This window comes from Triticum urartu, chromosome 5A (genome assembly GCF_056163025.1).
Source record: "Triticum urartu cultivar PI428250 chromosome 5A, HENAU_Tu73, whole genome shotgun sequence".
NCBI lineage: Eukaryota > Viridiplantae > Streptophyta > Magnoliopsida > Poales > Poaceae > Triticum > Triticum urartu.
In genome coordinates this window covers 595265011-595282786 of record NC_141877.1, presented here as the reverse complement: position 1 = coordinate 595282786, position 17776 = coordinate 595265011, and positions in this window count along the sequence as shown.

Here is a 17776-nt window from a genome sequence, read left to right as displayed (position 1 = left end):
CGGTGCAAGGCTCCGGTGGCATTGCTACCCCCAGGTCCCCCGCCCGCCTAACCCTGTAGCGTTTGACCACGGGATCTAGCCCTTTGACTTTGCACGGACGGGCTTTGACCAGCAGACCTCCCCACCCGGTTGTGTTAGGTCAGCCCATAGGAACACTTTGGAGCAACATCCGGGCCAGACCCACAACAAGATCCCCTCCGTGTAGACCCGACGCGTCCGTTTCCCCCCTCCAGGTGCCGGCGGCGGCGCCGTCCGTGAAGCGGGGCACATCCCGGAGATGTGTGCCGCCTCTTCGGACATGCCACCACACCACCCCGCATGTATGAGGGCCCGGTGCGACGCTCCAGTGGCATTGCTACCCCCCAGGGCCCCCGTCCCGCCTAACCCTGTAGCGTTTGACCACGGGATCTAGCCCTTTGACTTTGCACAGACGGGCTTTGACCAGCGAACCTCCCCACCCGGTTGTGTTCGGTCAGCCCATCGGTACACTTTGGAGCAACATCCGGGCCAGACCCACAACAAGATCCCCTCCGTGTAGACCCGACGCGTCCGTTTCCCCCCTCCAGGTGCCGGCGGTAGCGCCGTCCGTGAGGGGGGGCACACCCCGGAGACGTGTGCCGCCTCTTCGGACATGCCACCACACCATCCCGCATGTATGAGGGCCCGGTGCGACGCTCCGGTGGCATTGCTACCCCCCAGGTCCCCCGTCCCGCCTAACCTTGTAGCGTTTGACCACGGGATATAGCCCTTTGACTTTGCACGGACGGGCTTTGACCAGTGGACCTTCCCACCCGGTTGTGTTAGGTCAGCCCATAGGAACACTTTGGAGTAACATCCGGGCCAAACCCACAACAAGATCCCCTCCGTGTAGATCCAACGCGTCCGTGAGGGGGGGGCACACCCCGGAGACGTGTGCCGCCTCTTCGGACATGCCACCACACCACCCCGCATGTATGAGGGGCCGGTGCGACGCTCCAGTGGCATTGCTACCCCCCAGGGCCCCGTCCCGCCTAACCCTGGAGCGGTTGACCACGAGATCTAGCCCTTTGACTTTCCACAGACGTGCTTTGACCAGTGGGCCTCTCCACCCGGTTGTGTCAGGTCAGCACAGAGGGACACCCGGGAGCAACATTCGGGGCCAAACCGACAGCTACATCCCCTCCGTGTAGACCCGATGCGTCCGTTTCCCCCCTCCAGGTGCCGGCGGCAGCGCCGTCCGTTAGTGGGACCACGCCCCGGAGATGTGTGCCGCCTCTTCGGACATGCCACAACACCACCCGGTTGTGGTAGGTCATCCGATATATATAAACACTTGGAGCAAAGTCCCCTTCGTATAGACCCGATGCAGCTGTTCCCCATTCCAGTTGCTGGCTGGCGGCTGCACCGTTCATGAGGGGGGTCACACCGCTCTGTACAGAACCGAAAAATAATGTAGGTATGCTTATTAACACATACGGTATGTAAGTTAGTTAAATAATAATAATAAAGAAAACAGTGAAGAAAAAGAAAAAAAAAACTATATGTATGCTTATTAACACATACTATATGCTTATTAACATACTATATGCTTATTAACACATACTATATGTATGCTTATTAACACATACTGTATGCTTAATAATAATAATACTATATGGAAAAAAAGAAAAAAAAGAAAAAAAAACTATGCCGACGGCAAAGCCGTCGGCATAGCTGCGGCCAGGGCAGATGGGCAGCGCCGCGGATCGATGACGTGTCGGATATGCCGACGGCTGCCGTCGGCATAGGTCCTGGTCGGTGCGCTCTGGATCAGTGACGTGTCACCCGTATCTATGCCGACGGCCGCCCGTCACGGCCGTCGGCATAGATTTGACGTCGTTAGCCGACCGTGATGCCCGTTGTCGGCGGGCCCGCATCTATGCCGACGGCCTATATATGTCGACGGCAGCTGTAGGCGTAGTCTTGGATAAGCCGACGGCTGTTGTGTGCCGACGGCTGCTGTCGGCGTAGACGTGGATAGCCCGACGACCATTGTACGCCGACGGCCAGGAGCTAGCTGAATATATAAACTTTTATCTATAAGTTTGCTCAAAGTAGAGATACGTTAATTTCGAAGATAACTTATCTTTAGACTAAAAAGAACCGGAGGGAGTACATATACCGTCGTATTGCCAGGTCATTTCCCCAAAAAGCATTTTCCCTGTGCGACGACGCTTACTAGCTAGCTTCGACCTCAAGTAACGATGCTAGGGTAGTTTCATATTGATCGAGGAAGGATGGCCAAAGGGCAGGGATCTGCGGGGACGGTGGGTGCCTAGGGGCTTGACCACGAGCTGCACATCGGTCTGCCGTCCGTGCGGACCGCGTTCGATCTCGACCTCGATGTCGACCTCGTGCTCTTTGCCGGCCAATTTCGGTGGATAATTTTGCCCTCGTCGTGTACGAGGGCCAGGTGGCGGTGGGCGGGGCCGATATGCTGGTGCCACCTGCGGTGACGCCGAGAGTGTTGCGGCGGACATGGAGATGGGGGCCATTGTCATCCATGAAGGCCCGGTGGGCAGGGACGGCGCGGTCACCGAGGTCGTGGTTTTGGCCAAGATGCACGACAAGCACATCGAGGTCGGGCAGATCGTTCCGGCCGGCGTGGATGTCATTCACTGAAGTCGGGGTTTTGTCCATGCTGCACGACAAGCACATCGAGGTCGGCCAGATCGTTCTGGTTGCAGTCTTCAAACAATCACAGCTAGGAATCATGCGAACGGATGTTCAGCAACATACTTATTCAGATATAGCAAAGTGTACTACGTATATTGCACAAACAACAAAGTCTACTCATTCAATCCAGGGGCTAGAAAGCCATCCAAGTTCAACACATCCATCCGTTGGGTGGGTGAGCGAGCGGGTACGGGTAACAAATGAGGCGGCATTGGAGGGGTGGTCTCGAGCATCCGATCGGGGAGGGACGGCTGGGATCAGGCGCAGGCGGGTCGATCTCTGGGACGGTGAAATGAGCGATTGATTGGCTCGCGGCGCCGTGGGTCCGGATAGCTGGTGCTGGCATGGCGGAAGCTTCTCCGTCCGGTAACTCCTCCTCGGCTGATCCGCGTGCACTAGGTTCGTGTGGAGGTCGCCGTGTGCGCCGCGTGCCGCTCCGTCGCGAAACCCTAGCCACCGCCCGTCCTGCGCTGCACGTGCCGAATGTATATACATACGGCGTATTGCCAGGTCGATCCACCCTGAAACAATTCCCTCCATGCCGCGGCGCTCACCACCTACCTAGCTTCCACCTCGAGTACTAACGGCCAGTGCTACCACAGTGTCGTCCGAGGAGGAGAATGGCCGAGGGGCGTCGTGGATCCGCGGCGACGGCGGCCGAGGCGCTCGGCACTTTTAAAATTTGTCTACACGATTAACCTGTTTTAGACCATTCTTGGACTATGTGTAACATAGTTTTCGAATACACATGGAATTATTTTTTAAAATGATACAAAATATTTAAATAATGCGAACCTTTTTTATATTGTATAATTATTTTTTCTAAAATGTCACAAACATACTTTTGAAGCGCTTGAGCATAGCTTTAAATGTAATGTACATTTTCTTTGAATGCTATGATTTCTTTATTTTGAATTACACGAACATTTTGTTACATTGTATAACATTTTTAAAAAGTGTCACGTACACTCTATGTCCACGGGTCGGCTATCGAACCCTTCAAATCATCCATTCTATTTGGGGATCCTGCCCGGAGGATGCAATAGAAGTGATAAAAAATGTATTGGGTGTCACATCTTCTGATTTCGAGGAGAAATACCTGGGTCTGCCGACACCGGATGGTCGACTAAGTGTAAGATTCAAAGTTTGCCAGTTAAGTTGAGTAAGTGCTTGTTTTGTTTTGTTGGGCATCCTACACATGCTGGCAAAGAAGTTTTGATTAAGGGAGTTGCTGAGTCAATCCCTACCTTTATTGTGAGTGTGTTCAAGTTCCCATTTGGTGTTTGTGATGACCTGAATACGTATGGTTTGGAACTATTATTGGGTATCGGAGAAAGGTAAAAGGAAAACTCACATGTACGAGGGCCCGGCGGCGGCGGGCGGGGACTACGTGCCGGTGCCGCCCACCGTGACCGACGGCGTTGCGGTCGCCGTCGTGAAGACGGGGTCGTCGTTGTCTACGAGGGCCCCGTGGCCGGGGACGGCACGATGACTCAAGTCGGGGTTTTGGCCACGCTAGAAGAAGAGCTCGTCGAGGCCGGGCAGATTGTCCCGGCCGGCAGTGCCGACTGCACCGCGTTGGCCCAACCGATGTTGTGCCACCTCCCCCTATAGTAGCTGCCGCCCGACGACGAGGTCCAGTTGCTCCCGTGGGTAGGCAGCGGCGCATGCCAGTCGAGGCGGACGACCGACATGGTGCGGGCATGCGTGCGCGACCAGCTCCAGAACAAGCACCGCCTGCCCAGGGACCTGCCGCTATGCTACATCGGGGGGAAGGTCCTGTGCCAGTCCGACATGAACGCTCGGCATGCCCGCTTCCTCCTCCCGGCCCGCACACGCGCCGGCCTCTGTGCCTTCCTCTACCCCGCCAACATCACCGTGTGCGGATTCAACACCACTGATCCCAAGCCGATTAGGATCCCCGGGGTGAGGGCCAGGCCGACGACATACCCGGACGTGTCCTGGTCGACTCCGTCAGCAGTGGCCAATGCGCCGGGGTCGTGGCCAGTGCATGTCTGACCACTTGAAGCTGAACTAATTCCACCACAATGACGCCACCCGTTTAGGGGTTCCAAGACTGGAGAAATGATGACAAAACCTAACTGACGATGGAAGACTCACCGGCCGCATGGTAGATGCCCTTTTTTCTAGTTTTTAGTATCTTTTGCCTTATGCGCTATTCTAGTGGGTGTGTTCTTATGGGTTGTCAGTAGACCTCTTGTTCTTATTGTCGTTTTGGCTGGGATGTAATTCGAACACCTGTTGGATGTTGGTCAGACATGAACCTTGCAACCGCTACATCTTGGTTTCTTTATATGAAATCGGAGAGGGTAACGCCTCACTTTTGCTCAACAAAAAAAACCGCAACGACACCACCGTCACCAACGGTAAGGGGTACAGGAGCTTCATGGTGGACTGCAGGCTGGAGGCCGGCGACGGCGTCGAAGTGTGAGCGTTCCGGTAGCCGCGTGGAATCCGTCCGTGCCTTCTGATCGCCAAGGACGGCGTCTGTCCCGCCCGAAACCCGTAGATCCTCTCGCTGGGATCTCATATTGCATGTCAACTGTGTCTGACAGATGGTTACTTTCCGGTCGTAGTGAGCTATAGCCTAGAGCGGTCCCTTGGTCTTTGGTCAAGTTGTTGTATCTTAGTGATCAGCTAGCTAGCTCTCCTTAATTATGTTGCAAGTACAATTCTGATAATGAATGCAATATTTTCTATAACATTGTACTTACACTTGTAGGTGAGACACCCTTCATTTTTACAATCGCAGCAAGGAATGGCGTGCATAATTGTACATGTTTAACGTTTTTCAAATACATGTTTTTTAAATATTTGTGTGCTGCCTACTTTTTTTCATACACAATTGTGTATGTTTTGTAGGTATCTAAAACATTTACTAACATGATTAACATTTGTCAAATACTCCTACATGATTAACATGTTTTTGAACATTTTTTGGAGTACGTGTTAAATACTTTCTGAATACAGATTAAATTAACTTTTGAAATGATACGAAACATTTTGAAACTATGTGAACATTTTTTATATTGTATAAACATTTTTTATAAAATGTCACAAACATATTTTTGAAGTGCATGAACATAGTTTTAAATGTAACGTACATTTTGTTTGAATGCTATGATTTTTTTTGCTGAATTAGACAAACATTTTTTATAAAATGCCACAAACATATTTTTGCAGCGCATGAAAATATTCTGGCCTGATCCGCTCGTGCTCTGTTCGTCCGAAGGTAGCCTAGCTGTGTGTGCCCCACTATGTTGCGAAACCGAAGACCTAGATACATTGTCCTCCACCGTCTGTCCTGCGCACGCCGTATGTATAAACTCCCTCCGGTCCTTTTTACTCCGCATATAATGATTTGGGTCAAATTAAACTTTGCAAAGTTTGACCAAATTTATTTTTAAAAATATCAACACCTATAATATTAAATATATGAACTATGAAACTACATTTCATAACAAATCAAACAATATTGATTTGGCATTGTGAATATAAAAACTTTTATTTATAAGTTTGCTCAAAGTAGAGATATGTTAATTTCGAAGATAACTTATCTTCAGACTAAAAAGAACCGGAGGGAGTACATATACCGTCGTATTGCCAGGTCATTTCCCCCAAAAAGCATTTTCCCCGTGCGACGACGCTTACTAGCTAGCTTCGACCTCAAGTAACGGCGCTAGGGTAGTTTCATATTGATCGAGGAAGGATGGCCAGGTGGCGGTGGGCGGGGCCGACATGCTGGTGCCACCCGCGGTGACGCTGAGAGTGTTGCGGCGGGCATGGAGATGGGGGCCATTGTCATCCATGAGGGCCCGGTGGGCGGGGACGGTGCGGCCACCGAGGTCGTGGTTTTGGCCAAGATGCACGACAAGCACATCGAGGTCGGGCAGATCGTTCCGGCCGGCGTGGATGTCATTCACTGAAGTCGGGGTTTTGTCCATGCTGCACGACAAGCACATCGAGGTCGGGCAGATCGTTCTGGTTGCAGTCTTCAAACAATCACAGCCAGGAATCATGAGCACGGATGTTCAGCAACATACTTATTCAGATATAGCAAAGTGAACTACGTATATTGCAGAAACAACAAGGTCTACTCATTCAATCCACGGGCTAGAAAGCCATCCGTTGGGTGGGTGAGCGAGCGGGTACGGGTCACAAATGAGGCGGCGTTGGAGGGGTGGGCTCGAGCATCCAATCGGGGAGGGACGGCTGGGATCCGGCGCAAGCGTGTCGATCTCTGGGACGGTGAAACGAGCGATTGATTGGCTCGCGGCGCCGTGGGTCCGGATAGCTGGCGCTGGCATGGCGGAAGCTTCTCTGTCCGTTAGCTCCTCCTTGGCTGATCCGCGTGCATTAGGGTCGTGTGGAGGTCGCCGTGTGCGCCGCGCGCCACTCCATCGCGAAACCCTAGCCACCATCCGTCCTGCGCTGCATGTGCCGTATGTATATACATACGGCGTATTTCCAGGTCATTCCACCCGGAAACAATTCCCTCAGTGCCGCGGCGCTCACCACCTACCTAGCTTCCACCTCGAGTACTAACGGCTGGTGCTACCACAGTGTTGTCCGAGGAGGAGAATGGCCGAGGGGCGTCGTGGATCTGCGGCAACGGCGGCCGAGGCGCTCGGCACTTTTAACATTTGTCTACACGATTAACCTGTTTTAGAACATTCTTGGACTACGTGTAACATAGTTTTCGAATACACATGGAATTATTTTTTGAAATGATACAAAATATTTAAATAATGCGAACCTTTTTTATATTGTATAATTATTTTTTCTAAAATTTCACAAACATATTTTTGAAGCGCTTGAGCATAGCTTTAAATGTAATGTACACTTTCTTTGAATGCTATGATTTCTTTATTTTGAATTACACGAACATAAATGTTACAGTGTATAACATTTTAAAAAAGTGTCACATACACTCTATGTCCATGGGTCAGCTATGGAACCCTTCAAATCATCCATTCTATTTGGGGATAATGCCCAGAGGATGCAATAGAAGTGATAAAAAATGTATTAGGTGTCACATCTTCTGATTTCGAGGAGAAACACCTGGGTCTGCCGACACCGGATGGTCGACTAAGGGTAAGCTTCAAAGTTTGCAAGTTAAGTTGAGTAAGTGCTTGTTTTGTTTTGATGAGCATCCTACACATGCTGGCAAAGAAGTTTTGATTAAGGGAGTTGCTGAGTCAATCGTTACCTTTATTGTGAGTGTGTTCAAGTTCCCATTTGGTGTTTGTGATGACCTGAATACGTATGGTTTGGAACTATTATAGGGTATCGGAGAAAGATAAAAGGAAAACTCACGTGTACGAGGGCCCGGCGGCGGCGGGCGGGGACGACGTGCCGGTGCCGCCCGCGGTGACCGATGGCTTTGCGGTCGCCGGCGTGAAGATGGGGCCGTCGTTGTCTACGAGGGCCCCGTGGCCGGAGACGGCACGGTGACTCAAGTCGGGGTTTTGGCCACGCTAGAAGACGAGCCCGTCGAGGCTGGGCAGATTGTCCCGGCCGGCAGTGCCGACTGCACCGCGTTGGCCCAACCGGTGTTGTGCCACCTCCCCGGCCCTATAGCAGCTGCCGCCCGGCGACGAGGTCCAGTTGCTCCCATGGGCAGGCAGCGGCTTAAGCCAGTCGAGGCGGACGGCCGACATGGTTTTAGATATATTACCGTTTGTCAAACTAAAGTATTTGTCGAAGCCATGAAGGAAATATGCCCTAGAGGCAATAATAAAGTTATTATTTATTTCCTTATATCATGATAAATGTTTATTATTCATGCTAGAATTGTATTAACCGGAAACATAATACATGTGTGAATACATAGACAAACAGAGTGTCACTAGTATGCCTCTACTTGACTAGCTCGTTAATCAAAGATGGTTATGTTTCCTAACCATAGACAAAAGAGTTGTTATTTGATTAACGAGGTCACATCATTAGTTGAATGATCTGATTGACATGACCCATTCCATTAGCTTAGCACCCGATCGTTTAGTATGTTGCTACTGCTTTCTTCATGACTTATACATGTTCCTATGACTATGAGATTATGCAACTCTCGTTTGCCGGAGGAACACTTTGGGTGCTACCAAACGTCACAACGTAACTGAGTGATTATAAAGGAGCATTACAGGTGTCTCCAAAGGTAGATGTTGGGTTGGCGTATTTCGAGATTAGGATTTGTCACTCCGATTGCCGGAGAGGTATCTCTGGGCCCTCTCGGTAATACACATCACATAAGCCTTGCAAGCATTACAACTAATATGGTAGTTGTGAGATGATGTATTACGGAACGAGTAAAGAGGCTTGCCGGTAACGAGATTGAACTACGTATTGGATACCGACGATCGAATCTCGGGCAAGTAACATACCGATGACAAAGGGAACAACGTATGTTGTTATGCGGTCTGACCGATAAAGATCTTCGTAGAATATGTAGGAGCCAATATGGGCATCCAGGTCCCGCTATTGGTTATTGACCGGAGACGTGTCTCGGTCATGTCTACATTGTTCTCGAACCCGTAGGGTCCGCACGCTTAAGGTTACGATGACAGTTATATTATGAGTTTATGCATTTTGATGTACCGAAGGTTGTTCGGAGTCCCGGATGTGATCACGGACATGACGAGGAGTCTCGAAATGGTCGAGAAGTAAAGATTGATATATTGGAAGCCTATATTTGGATATCGGAAGTGTTTCAGGTGAAATCGGGATTTTACCGGGTTACCGGGAGGTTACCGGAACCCCCCGGGAGCCATATGGGCCTTCATGGGCCTTAGTGGAAAGGTGAAAGGGCTGCCCACAAGGGCTGCGCGCCTCCCCCCTTCCCTTAGTCCTATTAGGACTAGGAGAGGTGGCCGGCCACCCCTCTCCCTCTTTCCCCCTTGGGAATCCTAGTTGGAATAGGATTGGGGGGGGGGAGTCCTACTCCCGGAAGGAGTAGGACTCCTCCTGCGCCTCTCTCTCTGGCCGGCTCCCCCCTCCCCCCTTGGCTCCTTTATATACTGAGGTAGAGGCACCCTAGAACACACAAGTTGATCCACGTGATCTATTCCTTAGCCGTGTGCGGTGCCCCCTGCCACCATATACCTCGATAATACTGTAGCGGAGTTTAGGCGAAGCCCTGCTGCTGTAGTACATCAAGATCGTCACCACGCCGTCGTGCTGACGGAACTCTTCTCCGACACTTTGCTGGATCGGAGTCCGGGGATCGTCATCGAGCTGAACGTGTGCTCGAACTCGGAGGTGCCGTAGTTTCGGTGCTTGATCGGTTGGATCGTGAAGACGTACGACTACTTCCTCTACGTCGTGTCAGCGCTTCCGCAGTCGGTCTGTGTTAGGTACGTAGACAACACTCTCCCCCTCGTTGCTATGCATCACATGATCTTGCGTGTGCGTAGGAAAATTTTTGAAATTACTACGAAACCCAACAGTGGTATCAGAGCCTAGGTTATTTATGTTGATGTTATATGCACGAGTAGAACACAAGTGAGTTGTGGACGATACAAGTCATACTGCCTACCAGCATGTCATACTTTGGTTCGGCGGTATTGTTGGACGAGACGACCCGGACCAACATTACGCGTACGCTTACGCGAGACCGGTTCTCCCGACGTGCTTTGCACACAGGTGGCTTGCGGGCGACTGTCTCTCCAACTTTAGTTGAACCAAGTATGGCTACGCCCGGTCCTTGCGAAGGTTAAAGCGGAGTCTATTTGACAAACTATCGTTGTGGTTTTGATGCGTAGGTGAGATTGGTTCTTACTTAAGCCCGTAGCAGCCACGTAAAACATGCAACAACAAAGTAGAGGACGTCTAACTTGTTTTTGCAGGGCATGTTGTGATGTGATATGGTCAAGGCATGATGCTGAATTTTATTGTATGAGATGATCATGTTTTGTAACCGAGTTATCGGCAACTGGCAGGAGCCATATGGTTGTCGTTTTATTGTATGCAATGTAATCGCGATGTAATATTACTAAACGGTAGTGATAGTCGTGGAAGCATAAGATTGGCGAGACGACAACGATGCTACGATGGAGATCAAGGTGTCGCGCCGGTGACGATGGTGATCATGACGGTGCTTCGGAGATGGAGATCACAAGCACAAGATGATGATGGCCATATCATATCACTTATATTGATTGCATGTGATGTTTATCTTTTTATGCATCTTATCTTGCTTTGATTGACGGTAGCATTATTAGATGATCTCTCACTAAATTATCAAGAAGTGTTCTCCCTGAGTATGCACCGTTGCCAAAGTTCGTCGTGCCCAGACACCACGTGATGATCGGGTGTGATAAGCTCTACGTCCATCTACAACGGGTGCAAGCCAGTTTTGCACACGCAGAATACTCAGGTTAAACTTGACGAGCCTAGCATATGCAGATATGGCCTCGGAACACGGAGACCGAAAGGTCGAGCATGAATCATATAGTAGATATGATCAACATAAACGATGTTCACCATTTAAAACTACTCCATCTCACGTGATGATCGGTCATGGTTTAGTTGATTTGGATCACGTAATCACTTAGAGGATTAGAGGGATGTCTATCTAAGTGGGAGTTCTTAAGTAATATGATTAATTGAACTTAAATTTATCATGAACTTAGTCCTGGTAGTATTTTGCAAATTATGTTGTAGATCAATAGCTCGCGTTGTTGCTTCCCTTTGTTTATTTTGATATGTTCCTAGAGAAAATCATGTTGAAAGATGTTAGTAGCAATGATGCGGATTGGATCCGTGATCTGAGGTTTATCCTCATTGCTGCACAGAAGAATTATGTCCTTGATGCACCGCTAGGTGACGGACCTATTGCAGGAGCAGATGCAGACGTTGTGAACGTTTGGCTAGCTCAATATGATGACTACTTGATAGTTTAGTGCACCATGCTTAATGGCTTAGAATCGGGACTTCAAAGACGTTTTGAACGTCATGGAGTATATGAGATGTTCCAGGAGTTGAAGTTAACATTTCAAAAAAATACCCGAGTTGAGAGATATATAGTCTCCAACAAGTTCTATAGCTAAAAGATGGAGGAGAATCGCTCAACTAGTGTGCATGTGCCCAGATTGTCTGAGTACAACAATCGCTTGAATCAAGTGGGAGTTAATCTTCCAGATAAGATAGTGATTGACAGAATTCTCTAGTCACCATCACCAAGTTAGTAGAACTTCGTGATGAACTATGATATGCAAGGGATAACGAAAACGATTCCCAAGCTCTTCGTAATGCGGAAATTGACGAAGGTAGAAATCGAGAAAAACATCAAGTGTTGATGGTAGACAAGACCACTAGTTTCAAGAAAAGGGCAGAGGGAAGAAGGGGAACTTCAAGTAGAATGGCAAGCAAGTTTCTGCTCAAGTGAAGAAGCCCAAGTCTGGTCCTAAGCCTGAGACTAAGTGTTTCTACTGCAAAGGGACTGGTCACTGGAAGCGGAACTACCCCAAGTGATTGGCAGATAAGAAGGATGGCAAAGTGAACATAAGTATATTTGATATACATGTTATTGATGTGTACTTTACAAGTGTTTATAGCAACCCCTCAGTATTTGATACTAGTTCAGTTGCTAAGATTAGTAACTCGAAACGGGAGTTGCAGAATAAACAGAGACTAGTTAAGGGTGAAGTGACGATGTGTGTTGGAAGTGGTTCCAAGATTGATATGATCATCATCGCACACTCCCTATACTTTCGGGATTAGTGTTGAACCTGAATAAGTGTTATTTGGTGTTTGCGTTGAGCATGAATATGATTTGATCATGTTTATTGTAATACGGTTATTCATTTAAGTAAGAGAATAAATTGTTGTTCTGTTTACATGAATAAAACCTTATATGGTTACACACTCAATGAAAATAGTTCGTTGGATCTCGATCGTAGTGATACACATAATCATAATATTGAAACCAAAAGATGCAAAGTTAATAATGATAGTGCAACTTATTTGTAGCACTGCCGTTTAGGTCATATTGGTGTAAAGCGCATGAAGAAACTCCATGATGATGGGATTTTGGAATCACTTGATTATGAATCACTTGATGCTTGCGAACCATACCTTTTGGGAAAGATGACTAAAACGCCGTTCTCCGGAACAATGAAGCAAGCAACAGATTTGTTGGAGATCATACATACTGATGTATGTGGTCCGGTGAATATTGAGGCTTGCAGCAGGTATCATTATTTTCTGACCTTCACAGATGATTTGAGCAGATATGGGGATATCTACTTGATGAAACATAAGTCTGAAACATTTGAATAGTTCAAAGAATTTCAGAGTGAAGTGGAAAATCATCGTGACAAGAAAATAAAGTTTCTACGATCTGATCGCGGAGACAAATATTTGAGTCACGAGTTTGGTCTTCAATTAAAACAATGTGGAATAGTTTCACAAACTCATGCCACATGGAACACCACAGCATAATGGTGTGTCCGAACGTCATAACCGTACTTTTTGGATATAGTGCAATCTATGATGTCTCTTACCGATCTACCACTATCGTTTTGGGGTTATGCATTAAAGACAGCTACATTCACGTTAAATAGGGCACCATCTAAATCCGTTGAGGCGACACCATGTGAACTATGGTTTGGCAAGAAACCTAAGCTGTCGTTTCTTAAAGTTTGGGGTTGCGATGCTTATATGAAAAAGTCTCATCCTGATAAGCTCAAACTCAAATCGGAGAAGTGCGTCTTCATAGGATATCCAAAGGAAACTATTGGATACACCTTCTATCACAGATCCGAAGGCAAGGCTTTTGTTGCTAAATTCGGAAACTTTCTGGAGAAGGGGTTTCTCTTGAAAGAAGTGAGTGGGAGGAAAGTAGAATTTGACGAGGTAACTGTACCTGCTCCCTAATTGGAAAGTAGTACATCACAGAAAACTGTTTCTGTGACACCTACACCAGTTAGTGAGAAAGCTAATGATGATGATCATGAAACTTTAGAACAAGATACTACTGAACCTCGTAGATCAACCAGAGTAAGATCCGCGCCAGAGTGGTACGGTAATCCTGTTCTGGAAGTCATGCTACTAGATCATGATGAACCTACGAACTATGAAGAAGCGATGATGAGCCCAGATTCCGCGAAATGGTTTGAGGCCATGAAATCTGAGATATGATCCATGTATGAGAACAAAGTTTGGACTTTGGTTGACTTGCCCGATGATCAGCAAGCAATTGAGAATAAATGGATCTTCAAGAGGAAGACGGACGCTGATAGTAGTGTTACTATCTACAAAGCTAGAATTGTCGCAAAAGGTTTTCGACAAGTTCAAGGTGTTGACTACGATGAGATTTTCTCACTCGTATCTATGCTTAAGTCTGTCCGAATCATGTTAGCAATTGCCGCATTTTATGAAATCTGGCAAATGGATAAACAAAACTGCATTCCTTAATGGATTTACTAAAGAAGAGTTCTATACGATGCAACTAGAAGGTTTTGTCAATCCTAAAGGTGCTAACAAAACATGCAAGCTCCAGCGATCCATCTATGGACTGGTGCAAGAATCTCGGAGTTGGAATATACGCTTTGATGAGTTGATCGAAGCATATAGTTTTATATAGACTTGCGGTGAAGCCTGTATTTACGAGAAAGTGAGTGGGAGCACTACATCATTTCTGATAAGTATATGTGAATGACATATTGTGGATCGGAAATAATGTAGAATTATTCTGTAAAGCATAAAAGGAGTGTTGGAAAGGAGTGTTTGAAAGGAGTTTTTCAAAGAAAGGCTTCGGTGAAGCTGCTTACATATTGAGCTTCAAGATCTATAGAGATAGATCAAGACGCTTGATAAGTTTTTTCAATGAGTACATACCTTGACGAGATTTTGAAGTAGTTCAAAATGGAACAGTCAAAGAAAGAGTTCTTGCCTGTGTTACAAGGTGTGAAGTTGAGTAAGACTCAAAGCCCGACCACGGCAGAAAATAGAAAGAGAATGGAAGTCATTCCCTATGCCTCAGTCATAGGTTCTATAAAGTATGCCATGCTGTATACCAGATCTATTGTATGCCCTACCACTGAGTTTGGCAAGGGAGTACAATAGTGATCTAGGAGTAGATCACTGGACAGCGGTCAAAATTGTCCTTAGTGGAATAAGGATATGTTTCTCGATTATGGAAGTGAAAAAAGGTTCGTCGTAAAGGGTTACGCCGATGCAAGTTTGACACTAATCTAGATAACTCTAAGTCTCGATCTAGATACATATTGAAAGTGGGAGCAATTAGCTAGAGTAGCTCCATGCAGAGCATTGTTGACATAGAAATTTGCAAAATACATGAGGATCTGAATGTGGCAGACCCGTTGACTAAGATTCTCTCACAAGCAAAACATGATCACACCTTAGTACTCCTTGGGTGTTAATCACATAGCGATATGAACTAGATTACTGAATCTAGTAAACCCTTTGGGTGTTGGTCACATAGCGATGTGAACTATGGGTGTTAATCACATGGTGATGTGAACTATTGCTGTTAAATCACATGGCGATGTGAACTAGATTATTGACTCTAGTGCAAGTGGGAGACTGAAGGAAATATGCCCTAGAGGCAATAATAAAGTTATTATTTATTTCCTTATATCATGATAAATGTTTATTATTCATGCTAGAATTGTATTAACCGAAAACATAATACATGTGTGAATACATAGACAAACAGAGTGTCACTAGTATGCCTCTACTTGACTAGCTCGTTAATCAAAGATGGTTATGTTTCCTAACCATAGACAAAAGAGTTGTTATTTGATTAACGAGGTCACATCATTAGTTGAATGATCTGATTGACATGACCCATTCCATTAGCTTAGCACCCGATCGTTTAGTATGTTGCTACTGCTTTCTTCATGACTTATACATGTTCCTATGACTATGAGATTATGCAACTCCCGTTTGCCGGAGGAACACTTTGGGTGCTACCAAACGTCACAATGTAACTGAGTGATTATAAAGGAGCATTACAGGTGTCTCCAAAGGTAGATGTTGGGTTGGCGTATTTCGAGATTAGGATTTGTCACTCCGATTGCCGGAGAGGTATCTCTGGGCCCTCTCGGTAATACACATCACATAAGCCTTGCAAGCATTACAACTAATATGGTAGTTGTGAGATGATGTATTACGGAACGAGTAAAGAGACTTGCCGGTAACGAGATTGAACTAGGTATTGGATACCGACGATCGAATCTCGGGCAAGTAACATACCGATGACAAAGGGAACAACGTATGTTGTTATGCGGTCTGACCGATAAAGATCTTCGTAGAATATGTAGGAGCCAATATGGGCATCCAGGTCCCGCTATTGGTTATTGACCGGAGACGTGTCTCGGTCATGTCTACATTGTTCTCGAACCCGTAGGGTCCGCACGCTTAAGGTTACGATGACAGTTATATTATGAGTTTATGCATTTTGATGTACCGAAGGTTGTTCGGAGTCCCGGATGTGATCACAGACATGACGAGGAGTCTCGAAATGGTCGAGACGTAAAGATTGATATATTGGAAGCCTATATTTGGATATCGTAAGTGTTCCGGGTGAAATCGGGATTTTACCGGGTTACCGGGAGGTTACCGGAACCCCCCGGGAGCCATATGGGCCTTCATGGGCCTTAGTGGAAAGGTGAAAGGGCTGCCCACAAGGGCTGCGTGCCTCCCCCCTTCCCCTAGTCCTATTAGGACTAGGAGAGGTGGCCGACCACCCCTCTCCCTCTTTCCCCCTTGGGAATCCTAGTTGGAATAGGATTGGGGGGGAGTCCTACTCCCGGAAGGAGTAGGACTCCTCCTGCGCCTCTCTCTCTGGCCGGCACCCCCCTTCCCCTTTGGCTCCTTTATATACTGAGGTAGAGGCACCCTAGAACACACAAGTTGATCCACGTGATCTATTCCTTAGCCGTGTGCGGTGCCCCCTGCCACCATATACCTCGATAATACTGTAGCGGAGTTTAGGCGAAGCCCTGCTGCTGTAGTACATCAAGATCGTCACCACGCCGTTGTGCTGACGGAACTCTTCCCCGACACTTTGCTGGATCGGAGTCCGGGGATCGTCATCGAGCTGAACGTGTGCTCGAACTCGGAGGTGTCGTAGGTTCGGTGCTTGATCGGTTGGATCGTGAAGACGTACGACTACTTCCTCTACGTCGTGTCAGCGCTTCCGTAGTCGGTCTGCGTTGGGTACGTAGACAACACTCCCCCCCTCGTTGCTACGCATCACATGATCTTGCGTGTGCGTAGGAAATTTTTTGAAATTACTACGAAACCCAACAAGCCACACGCGTCAAAATATTTAAAACCGAGGTTTCTACAAAAACCATGGTATTCTTCTAAAACTCCAAAAAAAACTAAGCAGCCAAACGCAGACTAAGCGTGCGGACCCTACAGGTTCAAGAACTATCTAGACATGACCGAGACATATCTCTGGTCAATAACCAATAGCGAAACTTGGATGCTCATATTGGCTCCTACATATTCTACGAAGATCTTTATCGATCAAACCGCATAACAACATACGCCATTCCCTTTGTCATCGGTATGTTACTTGCCCGAGATTCGATCGTCCGTGTCATCATACCTAGTTCAATCTCGTTACCGGCAAGTCTATTTACTCGTTCCGTAATGCATCATCCCGTAACTAAATCATTAGTCACATTGCTTGCAAGGCTTATAGTGATGTTCATTACCGAGAGGGCCCAGAGATAACTCTCCAATACTCGGAGTGACAAATCGTAATCTCGATCTATGCCCACCCAACAAAAACCTTCGGAGATACATGTAGAGCATCTTTATAATCACCGAGTTACGTTGTGACGTTTGATAGCACACAAGGCATTCCTCCGGTATCCGGGAGTTGCATAATCTCATAGTCAAAGGAATATGTATAAGTCATGAAGAAAGCTATAACAATCAAACTTAACGGTCATTATGGTAAGCTAACGGCTGGGTCTTGTCCATCACATCATTCTCCTAATGATGTGATCCCGGTCATCAAATGACGACACATGTCTATGGTTAGGAAACTTAATCATCTTTGATTAACGAGCTAGTCTAGTAGAGG